Source organism: Balaenoptera musculus, chromosome 12 (assembly GCF_009873245.2).
Source record: "Balaenoptera musculus isolate JJ_BM4_2016_0621 chromosome 12, mBalMus1.pri.v3, whole genome shotgun sequence".
NCBI classification, from domain to species: Eukaryota; Metazoa; Chordata; class Mammalia; order Artiodactyla; family Balaenopteridae; genus Balaenoptera; species Balaenoptera musculus.
The window spans coordinates 46,380,047-46,392,733 of record NC_045796.1 but is presented as its reverse complement, the minus strand read 5'-3'; positions in this window follow the sequence as shown (position 1 = coordinate 46,392,733).

Genomic DNA, 12,687 nt, shown 5'->3' with positions numbered 1-12,687 from the left:
GAAGAATCCTTGCATCCCTGGGATAAATCCCACTTGATCATGGTGTATGATCCTATTAATGTGCTGTTGGATTCTGTTTGCTAGTATTTTGTTGAGGATTTTTGCATCTATATTCATCAGTGATATTGGTCTAGAATTTTCTTTTTTTGTGATATCTTTTTCTCGTTTTGGTGTCAGGGTGGTGGTGGCTTCGTAGAATGAATTCCGGAGTGTTTCTCCCTCTGCAATTTTTGGAAGAGTTTGAGAAGGATCGGTGTTAGCTCTTCTCTAAATGTTTGATAGAATTCCCCTGTGAAGCCGTCTAGTCCTGGACTTCTGTTTGTTGGAAGATTTTTAATTACAGTTTCAATTTCATTGCTTGTGATAGGTCTGTTTATATTTTCTAATTCTTCCTGGTTCAGGCTTGGAAAATTGTACCTTTCCAAGAATTTGTCCATTTCTTCATGGTTGTCCATTTTATTGACATATAGTTGTTTTCAGTAGTCTCTTATAATCCTTTGTATTTCTGCAGTGTCAGTTGTGATTTCTCCTTTTTCATTTCTAATTTTATTGATTTGCCGCCTCTCCCTTTTTTTCTTGATGAGTCTGGTTAAGGGTTTATCAATTTTGTTTATCTTCTCAAAGAACCAGGTTTTAGTTTTATTGATCTTTGCTATTGTTTTCTTTGTTTCTATTTCATTTATTTCTGCTCTGATCTTTATGATTTCTTTCCTTCTACTGACTTTGGGTTTTCTTTGTTCTTCTTTCTCTAGTTTTAAGTGTAGGGTTATATTGTTTATTTGAGATTTTTCTTGTTTCTTGAGGTGAGATTGAATTGCTATAATCTTCCCTCTTTGAACTGCTTTTGCTGGGTCCCATGTGTTTTGGGTCATCGTGTTTTCATTGTCATTTGTTTCTATGTATTTTTTTAATTCTTTGATTTCTTCAGTGATCTCTTGGTTATTTAGTAGTGCACTGTTTAGCCTCCATGTATTTGTGTTTTTTACAGTTTTTTTCCTGTAATTGATTTCCAATCTCATAGCATTGTGGTCAGAAATGATGCTTGACACAATTTCAATTTTCTGAGGCTTAATTTGTGACCCAAGATGTGATCTATCCTGGAGAATGTTTCGTGTGCACTTGAGAAGAAAGTGTATTCTGCTACTTTTGGGTGGAATGTTCTATAAGTATCAATTAGATCTATCTGGTCTATTGTGTCAATTAAAGCTTGTGTTTCCTTATTTATTTTCATTTTGGATCATCTGTCCATTGGTGTAAGTGGGGTGTTAAAGTCCCCTACTATTATTGTACTACTGTCGATTTCTCCTTTCATGGTTGTTAGCATTTGCCTTACGTATTGAGGTGCTGCTATGTTGGGTGGATAAACATTTATCATTGTTACATCTTCTTCTTGGATTGATCCTTTGATCATTATGTAGTGCCCCTCCTTATCTCTTGTAACAATCTTTATTTTAAAGTCTATTTTATCTGATACAAGTATTGCTACTCCAGCTTTCTTTTGATTTCCATTTGCATGGAATATTTTTTCCATCCCCTCACTTTCAGTCTGTATGTGTACCTAGGTCTGTAGTGGGTCTCTTGTAGACAGCATATATATGGGTTTGTTTTTGTATCCATTCAGCCAGTCTGTGTCTTTTGGTTGGGGCATTTAACCCACTTACATTCAGCGTTATTATCGATATGTATGTTCCTATTACCATTTTCTTAATTGTTTTGGGTTTGTTTTTGTGGGACTTCTCTTGTGTTTCCTGCTTAGAGAAGTTTCTTTACCACTTGCTGTAAAGCTGGTTTGGTGGTGCTGAGTTCTCTTAGCTTTTGCTTGTCTGAAAAGCTTTTGACTTCTCCATCAAATCTGAATGAGATCCTTGCTGGGTAGAGTAATCTTGGTTGTAGGTTTTTCTCTTTCATCACTTTAAGTATATCCTGCTACTCCCTTCTGGCCTGTAGAGTTTCCATTGAAAAATCAACTGATAGGGCTTCCCTGGTGATGCAGTGGTTAAGAATCCACCTGCCAATGCAGGGGACACTGGTTTGAGCCCTCGTCCGGGAAGATCCCACATGCTGCGGAGCAACTAAGCCCGTGCGCCACAACTACTAAGCCTGTGCTCTAGAGCCCGTGAGCCACAACTACTGAAGCCCGCATGCCTAGGGCCCATGCTCCACAACAAGAGAAGCCACTGCAATGAGAAGCCCATGCACCGTAACGAAGAGTAGCCCCTGCTCACCGCAACTAGAGAAAACCTGCGCAAAGTGCTGAAGACCCAACGCAGCCAAAAATAAAATAAATAAAGTAAAAAAAAAAACTCCTTTAAAAAAAAAATCAGCTGATAACCTTATGGGGATTCCTTTGTATGTTAATTTTTGTTTTTCCCTTGCTGCTTTTAATATTTTTTCTTTGAATTTAATTTTTGTTAGTTTGATTAATATGTGTTTTGGTGTGTTTTTCCTAGGGTTTATCCTGTATGGGACTCTCTGTGCTTCCTGGACTTGGGTGACTATTTCCTTTCCCATATTAGGGAAGTTTTCAACTATAATCTCTTCAAATTTTTTCTCAGACCCTTTCTTTTTCTCTTTTTCTTCTGGGACCCTTATAATTTGAATGTTGGTGCATTTAATGTTGTCCCAGAGGTCTCTGAAATTGTCTTCAATTCTTTTCATTCTTTTCTCTTTATTCTGATCCTCGGCAGTTATTTCCACCATTTTGTCTTCCAGCTTACTTATTCGTTCTTCTGCCTCAGTTATTCTGTTATTAATTCCTTCTAGTGTATTTTTCATTTCAGTTATTGTGTTGTTCATCTCTGTTTGTTTGTTCTTTAGTTCTTCTATATCTTTGTTAAACATTTCTTGTATTTTCTCAATCCGTGCCTCCATTCTGTTTCCTAGATTTTGGATCATCTTTACTATCATTACTCTGAATTCTTTTTCAGGTAGATTGCCTATTTCCTCTTAATTTATTTGGTCTTGTAGGTTTACCTTGCTCCTTCATCTGTGACATATGTTTTGCCATCTCATTTTTTTTTTTTTTTTTGAGTGGGATTGTGTTCCTGTTGTGCTCAGGTTGTTTGGCCTGAGGCTTCCAACACTGGAGTTTGTAGGCTATTGGGTAGAGCTTGATCTTGGTGCTGAGATGAGGAACTCCATGAGACCTCACTCTGATGAATATTCCCTGGGGTCTGAGGTTCTCTGTTAGTCCAGTGGTTCAGACTCAGAGTTCCCACCACAGGAGCTTCAGCCTGACCCCAGGCTCGTGAACCAAGGTCCCACGTGGGGTGGGAAAAAAAAAAATAACAACGTAAAAAATAAAATTAGACTAGGAAACTAACAGATATGTTAGAAAGAATATAATAATAAAAATATAGATGAATCAACAACTGGAAGGTACATCAGTACCACAATAATAAAAAAGAGGAGGGAAAAAATGGGGGGTGGGAAGGCCTTGGCTGTGGAGGGTGGGGCCTAAGCAAAGGCGAGGTTTGGGCAGTGGGCAGGGCCAATGCTCAGGACCCACAGGGCTGGAAAAGGCCCTGGGGGCTGTGGGAGGTGGGGCTTAGGCTCAAGGAACAGAAAGGTCCCAGGCGTGCCCCCCACCCCTGGTCTCAGAGGACAGGGGACCTCACCTGGGAGCCCAGCAGGCTTCCTGGGCTCGAGTGGGTAGGGTAGATGCCCTCCTCTTCTCTCTTGCTCCTTCAGTCTGGGAGGGCCCCTCCTGCCTGCCTCTCCTGATCTCCCCAGCCTCCCTCCTATGCCCCCAGGACCAATGTGGCTGGAGGGGAAGGGGAGGCCTTGGAGGGCAGGGGACCTGCCTGGGAGCTCAGCAGGCTCCCCGTGCCCGAGTGGGTGGGGCAATCGCCCTCTGCTCCTCTCCCGCTCCTCCTGGATGGGCCCTCCCACCTGCCTCTCCTGATCCTCCTGGTCTCCCTCCTATGCCCCCAGGACCCATGTGGCCTGGGTGGGGCTTTGGAGTGGGGATACCAGCCTGGGAGCTCAGCAGGCTCCCCTGCCTGAGTGGGCCAGGCTATCACCCTCTTCTCCTCTCCCGCTCTTCCCGGAGAGTCCCACCCGCCTTCCTCTCCTGATCTCCCTGGCCTCAGGGGCATTGATCCTGTCTGGCCTCTACTTCTCCCCCCTCAGTCCCCCTACGTCCTACCGGTTCACTCTGGGGTTCCTCCCATCTCCTTGGGTGTCAGAGTTCCCCACCAGCGGCCGGCAGGCACCCTAGTTGTGGGGAGACGCTAACTGTGTGTCTTCCCCCACCGCCATCTTGACTCTGCCTCCTCTCTTTCCTCTACTTTTGAGGCTCCATTTATATGTATACTTGCCTTTTGACTGTGTCCCACTTGTACCTTTTATTCTGTTCTATTTTATTTTTCTTGTTGCTTCAATTTATATTTTTTCTATTGATCTCTGAATTCATTAATCCTATCTTCTCTTATGTTCTTAGTTCCCAATAATGAATTCTAACTTAAGATATTTTATTTTTTGTTCTAGAATATACATTTGATTCATTATAGTTTCCAATTCTTTATTGAAATTCATATTTTTACTCATTTTGTTCAGCTCTTACTCTGTTTTCTTTAACATATGAAGTATTTAAAAATACCTATGTATTGAGTCCAATATTTTGATTATTTGCACATATGCTTCCACTGGATAATTTTTTACTTTTTTAGTCACATTTTCTCACTGCTTCATGCTTCTTTAGTTTTTCTATTAAGTTCTAATCATAGTTTAAAAGATGGTATATTTTATAAGTAAAAGCAGTAAAGTACTTTCCCCCTTTATTTTAGTCAGGCATAAAGAGAGAGGGGGTGATAACTTCAATCAAATCAGAGTTCAGTCAGAGCTAGGTTGCAGAAAGACTCAGTCCATTGCTGGTTTGACCCTGTTCATTGTGCATGATTCTCCTAGGGCCTTTAAGAACATGTCAAATCTCTGTCTCCTCTGCTCTGAAAGTCTATGGAAAATTTCATTCTGCACTTTAAAGGCAGAACCCTAATTCATGTAATCATCTTTTTTTTCTACCACTCTCCAATATGTTTAAAACTATGATTTTATAATTTTCCAGATTTTACGTAATTGTTACAGCAAGAGCATCAGGCTTCCATGACCTAATAATCCTATCCAAAAGTAGAAGTACTCTCCTCCTCCCTTAAAATTTCACTTTAGCAGCAAATCATCCACTAGGGCTGCTCTGATTTTTTATATTGAATGAGGTTAGTCATCTTTTTTTTTTTTTTTTTTTTTTTTTTACCGTGCATTTAAAGTTTTCACACTCATCATAGTGAATTATAATTTTGATTATATATGTTTCTGTTTCCCAGAAACATTCTCAAGGTTCAAGACCTTCTTGTGGAATATGCATTCTTAAGTGGCTTAGCATCCTCAATATATCCAATATGAAAATAATGTGCTCATCACTTTTGTGTGTAACTTTGGTCATCTCTCTTTTTATTTTTAAAAAATGTTTTTCCTGTTTGAGAGATTTGTCATCCATTGTACTCATTCATTCAACCATTGCACCAATAACATTGAGGCTCTTCTATGGGGCAGAAACAGGATTAAGAGCAGGCAAATTAAATGATCAGGTTCCTGTAGTGTTTTAATTTGAGTACCAGACATACTGAATCTCAAGTAAAGTTGTACTGCATTCATAGCATTGTGAATAGCAGAGACTATGGCTTTGGAGGTGCAAGTATCCAATCAAATGCAAGAATTAATTGCAGAACCAGTGATTCCGTGAATTCAAATCGTACCTACGATGCAGAGCTAAAATTTGATATGGTTAGCTGGAAATTCTTCTGAATTCTGACAGAAGGTTTATAAATTCACTTAATTAGCTGTAAGTTAAGGGATACAGATGTGACTACCAAGAGCAAGATTGTTTGAGGGGGGCAGGAATTCCACGTCCTGGATGACTGTGGCCTCAGGGAGGCCGGATAGAAAAAAAGAGAAGGTTAAACACACATGGGCACGGACACACACCTAGCTCTTCCTGGGGGGATGACACTTTCATCTTATTATTCTGCCTTATTACCCCTCCCTCCTCCCCTTAACACTCCTAGAATGTAGTCCACTACATTGAGACATCTTGTTTCATTTACACAATCACATTGCTTTCCAGATACTAAAATTCTGGTTCAGTGCCAGCTTACTTTGTCACGCCACTGCAAATTCCTTGCTAAAAGGTAGACACTCTAGCACAGTTACCCCTCTTTATAAGCATAAGAGTCTTTGCCTATGGGGCATAATTTGAGAAGCACCCCAGAGTCCTATAGCTTGGGTCATAGTTCCCTCTAATTCGTCTCTAGAAAGACTGGTTCCTTTCGGTTAAGTGATGGTCTATAGGAGGACTGGGGTAAGATCATGATGTTAGCTCATATTTTCCCAGGGTTTCCTGTGTGTCAGACGCTGTTACTAAGTGCTTTGCATATGTTAACTGGTTAAATCCTTAACACAATGCTGCGAGGTAGATTCTACTTATATTTTGCAGAAAAGAAACAAAGAGGTAGTAAAACTTGTCCAAAGCCACACAGTTGGTCAGTGAGGCAGGATTTTGAAGCCAGGAAGTCTGCTGCTATGGGCTTAAGTCTTATCCATTGCTTCATGCCAGCTTTTGAGTGAATTGAGGTCACGTGGCATAGGAAGCGGGAGCTAAGCCAGTCAGTGCTTACCCTTTAAGAGTGGCCTCATGTAGGAGGCAAGTCAATGGTAAGACACAGGGAGTAGTGGAGGTGTTCTGTTCAGAAAGACCCAAACGTTGACAAACACCTTAAGGTGAGTCTGGGGATCAACAGAAGGTAGAAACAAATCAGTCTTGCAAGCTATTCCCTGGTAGCTGTGAAAAAGAGAATGTAATCTGAGCATCAGGCTGGAAGAAGTGGTAGTTAAATTTACTGTGCATAATAATCACCTGCTGTGCTTGTAAAATGCAGATTCCTGAGCAGTGCTCCCAGAGGTTCTGACTCACCTCACTGTCTGGAGGAGGTCTAGCACTTTCCATTTTTGACAAGTGCAACAGAGGATGGGGATAGCTTTCTGGCCACACTTCAGGAGAATGTTGTATTAGTATAAGATAATCATGCATTTTTATATTTTCAAAGTTTTCACAACGTTAACCTGTTACACATATTTAAATGGTTAAATAGAAAGTCTAACAGAGTGGTAAAAATTTGTATCTACTTTTTCATAAGTAATCAGTCTTTCTGCCTTAGTTACATGCATTCTAAAGCCTATTCTTTAAAATACAGTAAAAAAAAACCTTTCCCAGCCTAATCAAACACAATATCCCAAATATTTTTTTCTGCATATTTATTTCAGTACAATTCAACACAACAAAAGTAACATGACTTTTATATTAATGTTTCAAAATTAATATACACGTTTAGAAGAGCTCTTTTCTTAAAAAATTATATATATATGTATATAGTGTTATATGTATATAATGTTTAAGAGAAAAGAATCAGGCCTTTCTGAGGCCCTCTTAGGCTTACTCTATAAAATGCTGATAGGCAGACACTCAGGGTTGTGAATCTAGGAGGTCTAGAGATGAAGAGAAAATAAGATATTTCTTTCTTTTTTTTTTTTTTAAACATCTTTATTGGAGTATAATTGCTTTACAATGGTGTGTTAGTTTCTGCTTTATAACAAAGTGAATCAGTTATACATATACATATGTTCCCATATCTCTTCCCTCTTGCATCTCCCTCCCTCCCACCCTCCCTATCCCACCCCTCTAGGTGGTCACAAAGCACCAAGCTGATCTCCCTGTGCTATGCGGCTGCTTCCCACTAGCTATCTATTTTACGTTTGGTAGTGTATATATGTCCATGTCACTCTCTCACTTTGTCACAGCTTACCCTTCCCCCTCCCCATATCCTCAAGTCCATTCTCTAGTAGGTCTGTGTCTTTATTCCCGTCTTGTCACTAGGTTCTTCATGACCTTTTTTTTTTTTCCCTTAGATTCCATATATATGTGTTAGCATACTGTATTTGTTTTTCTCTTTCTGACTTACTTCACTCTGTATGACAGACTCTAACTCCATCCACCTCACTACAAATAACTCAATTTCGTTTCTTTTTATGGCTGAGTAATATTCCACTGTATATATGTGCCACATCTTCTTTATCCATTCATCCAATCATGGACACTTAGGTTGCTTCCATGTCCTGGCTATTGTAAATAGAGCTGCACTGAACATTTTGGTACATGACTCTTTTTGAATTATGGTTTTCTCAGGGTATATGCCCAGTAGTGGGATTGCTGGGTCATATGGTAGTTGTATTTTTAGTTTTTTAAGGAACCTCCATACTGTTCTCCATAGTGGCTGTATCAATTTACATTCCCACCAACAGTGCAAGAGGGTTCCCTTTTCTCCACACCCTCTCCAGCATTTATTGTTTGTAGATTTTTTGATGATGGCCATTCTGACCGGTGTGAGATGATATCTCATTGTAGTTTTGATTTGCATTTCTCTAATGATTAATGATGTTGAGCATTCTTTCATGTGTTTGTTGGCAATCTGTATATCTTCTTTGGAGAAATGTCTATTTAGGTCTTCTGCCCATTTTTGGATTGGCTTGTTTGTTTGTTTTTTATTCAGCTGCATGAGCTGCTTGTAAATTTTGGAGATTAATCCTTTGTCAGTTGCTTCATTTGCAAATATTTTCTCCCATTCTGAGGGTTGTCTTTTGGTCTTGTTTATGGTTTCCTTTGCTGTGCAAAAGCTTTTAAGTTTCATTAGGTCCCATTTGTTTATTTTTGTTTTTATTTCCATTTTTCTAGGAGGTGGGTCAAAAAGGATCTTGCTGTGATTTATGTCATAGAGTGTTCTGCCTATGTTTTCCTCTAAGAGTTTGATAGTGTCTGGCCTTGCATTTAGGTCTTTACTCCATTTAGATATTTCTTTGTTTCCAGGCTTGCATTCCTGTTTGGGGTAGAAGCGAGTATTTTTGTATCAGGCATGGTGATCAGAGATGCTCACATGGAGTTTGCAAAACAAGTAGATAAAATAAAGTGGTAACTGGCAGAGAATGGAGACCCCAGTCAGGGATGATGGAAAGGATGCTGCAACCTCTCAGTAAGTGTGCGTAGCAGGTGGATCCTACTGGAGTGTACAGAGGCAAGGGTTCGTTTGAGGAAAAGACAACCCGATTTAGTTTGGATGCCTGATGAGAAAATGCATACATAAAGATTAAAAATTTACAGTGCTCCTTGAATAGTCATTTTGGGGATGATCTTTGGAAAGCATCAATGTAAGATTATGCATTTCTGCCCTGTGCACTGAGTGGGTAACTGTAAGAGAAAGGGAATTAGAATGTTTTCTCTTAAAAATAAACTCATTTTATCATAAGGCCTTATAAGTTGCATATTTTATAGATATTCTTCCATATGCATCAAGTAAAATGTAATAGCAATTCAAAATTAGGTAGCACTAAAGTTCCACTGTAATCTAATAAACTGGGCTTTTTTTTTTTTTTTTTTTTTTTACTAGTTTTGGAAGCAAAACTCCTCCTTTGTTATGGTAAGTCACAATGGATGAGCATTTTTGGATAAAGCTGAAAGCCTACTCTTGGAAATTTATGAGAATAATTTTCCTTTGAAACAAGTTATATTGCTTGTTTTTGAGAATCCCATATTCTAGGATGGTGAATATGGGAGCTGAGTCCCTTGAGACTAGATATCAGAGGCAGAACATGGAGTGCAGGGGTGGGGAGAGTAAGATTGGTGTGAAATCCTTATAGTCTGTTTCCATTGAAGTGGTAGCCCTGGCAGAGTGACAATCTCTGGCTTACAAATGGGATGTGTTCCACCCATTTTTTGGGGGAGAAGTCAGTTGCCTGACTGAACACATTTTCTTTTAGAAAGAGTGCTGTAAAAATTAGGTAGTGTCTTGGTCAAACCACATGAACTATTTAACCAATGTGTGACCAAACAAGACCAATGTTGAAAATGGCCAGCTTCTTTACATTTGGGGGAGACAGAGATCCTGCGGAAAGAGGTGGCATGCTTTGAAATATAGCTCTGCCACTTCTTGGCTGTGTGAGCCTGAGAAGTAACTTAAATCTCTAAGGTTTAGTTTTCCCCCAGGCAAAATAAAGACTAATAATAGTACTACCTCAGTTCTTGTGAAGAGTAAATAAAACACTAAATACATGTAAATGAGCTTAGCCAGTGATGAAAAATATAAAGAGCCCAATAATGATATTTATTATTATTATTTGAATGAATTCCTGCTGACTTATGAGTGACTTATAAGCTCTTTACTCCTCCCAATGGTATCAGCATTTAAAATAGACACTTCGTCCCAGCTTACCCTTCCCCCTCCCCGTGTCCTCAAGACTATTCTCTACCTCTGCATCTTTATTCCTGTCCTGCCCCTAGGTTCATCAGAACCATTTTTTTTTTAGATTCCATATATATGTGTTAGCATACGGTATTTGTTTTTCTCTTTCTGACTTACTCTGTATGACTTCGAGGAGCTTTTTACACTATCTCACAGAGTACCCAACAGGTTTGAGCAGTAGTATCCCCAGGGGTAGCAGACCAGATAGTGCACTTTATTGACTATTCCCATACTTTTCCCACTCCTGCATGTATCTAAAAGTGTTTCCTGGGATCACTTCCCAAAGTGCTTAAATTCTAATCCTTGTCTAAGGGTCTGTTTTTGTGGGAACTCAAACCATGCTAGTATGTATCATAACGCTAATAACGATTGTATTTTATTTAATCTTTGTGACAACACAATGAAATGACTATTTCTTCATTTTGAAAATTAAAAAAAAAAAGCAAAAAACTAAGTCTCAGAGTGATCAAGAAAATAACTCAAGGGCAATCCAATTGATTGTGACATATCTGAGATTTTATTCTAGGTGTATCTTGCTCTAAAGGTTACTATCTTCTTGGTATCATTATCAACATGACAAGTTGCAGTGATAACAGTAGACTATCTAGAGAATAATAACTCTAAGTTAAAAACATAGCCATTAATTTAAATTGGCCATTTTCCATCTGCTTTCAAAGATAGTTTAGTCTAGTCTATGTTTTATCTTTAAAATTTTTTCTTCTTAATTGACAATAATTCAAAGTTTAATTGGGTTTCCTTCCCAAATCACTTGTTTGTGAGGATCTACCCTCCCATGAACAGGTAGGTAGTCACATTCTTGGCATCATAGGACTTTTCTAATAAAAATGACCCCTTTTTGTCCTCCCATGGTACTTGAAATTTTTATTAGTAACTTCACTTTTTAAGGATTTCTCTGGACATTGCTCCTTTTTAACTGAGTTACACAGAGCATATAGAGTGTATCTCTTTGCCAAGGGGAACGTCTTCTTTCATTTCTTCCCCCAGTGTCTACTGTGGTGATTCCCAAACTCTGTTCCATGGAGAAAGAAGAAAATTCATGATGGCAAGAGTTTTCCTTCAATATGTATTTTCAATTACATATGTAAAGAGGTTTTATAGTTGTTTTTAAATTTTGTGCCACAGCTAAGAATTCCAGGAAGTCACAAATGTGATCACATTATGCATTGCCCTTAACAAATAGGCATCATTTATCAACTTTCCTGTAAGTTATACAATGTCTGTTGGATTAAACTGGAATAAATTATTTATGTATTATGTATTATCCCACAAATTCAAACATAATTATGATATTATTTTTTCCTTTATTGATAATTTACTGCTGCAATTAATTAGTCTCTGATGAGGGCTTTTTTTCTTTATCCATGTCATGAATCATATTGAAGTTTCATCATTACTTTAAAAAATCTCTTGTTTAAATAAACATGGGTAATATGAATCCAAGTTCTCAGCAGTAGCATCTAGCTGTTTCTCATTCCCCGCCTACCTCTCAGCCCCATCACCTCCCTGATAGTACTTTCTTGAATATGCTATTTTCTGAATACAGTATACCTTTTCAGTTTTCTGTGCACTTGCTGATGATTCTTCCTCTCCTCTGGAATGCTCTCCTTCTCTTCTCCACTTAATAAAATCCTTCACAACCCAATCCAGATATTAATTGCTTCTGAAACCCTCCTTTCCCTGCCCAGGAGTTATTGTTCTCTCCTTACTCTCATTATATTTGTACACTTCTCTATTACAGTCCTATACATTGTTAATGTATTATTTATTAAAACACCTGTCTCTTTTACTAAGCTAGCTCTTCCTAAGTTCAGGCCATTTTTATATTTGTGCTAGTGTTTAGCATAGAAAATGGAAGCTCAAGATAGCCAATAAATACTTAGGAAATGACTAACTGCACACATTGTATGACCTTTATTTTTCCTCCCTCCTCCTTCCCTTGTTTTCTTCTATCACCATGACACTCATCCGTGTATTTTTATATGTCATATATTCACTGACTACCTACTCTGTAAAAGCCACTGTGTAAATGCTACAGAGGAAACAAAAGTGAAAAAGAAAGACATCGTTTTTGAGTTTAGTGAATTTACATCCTAGTATTAACTATTATTGGACATTGTAACTTGGGCCCTGGAAGGAATATGTGTTATATAAAATATTATATTATCTATACATACAGACATATACAATGTATATCTCTGTATTTTTGGAGATATATATATATATATATATATTCCAAAAGATTTAGTTGTTTTACTATGTTATGGCCTAGTTACACTGACTTATAAGAGGTTGTGTCACATAATTACTTTAGGTTCTTGTCATT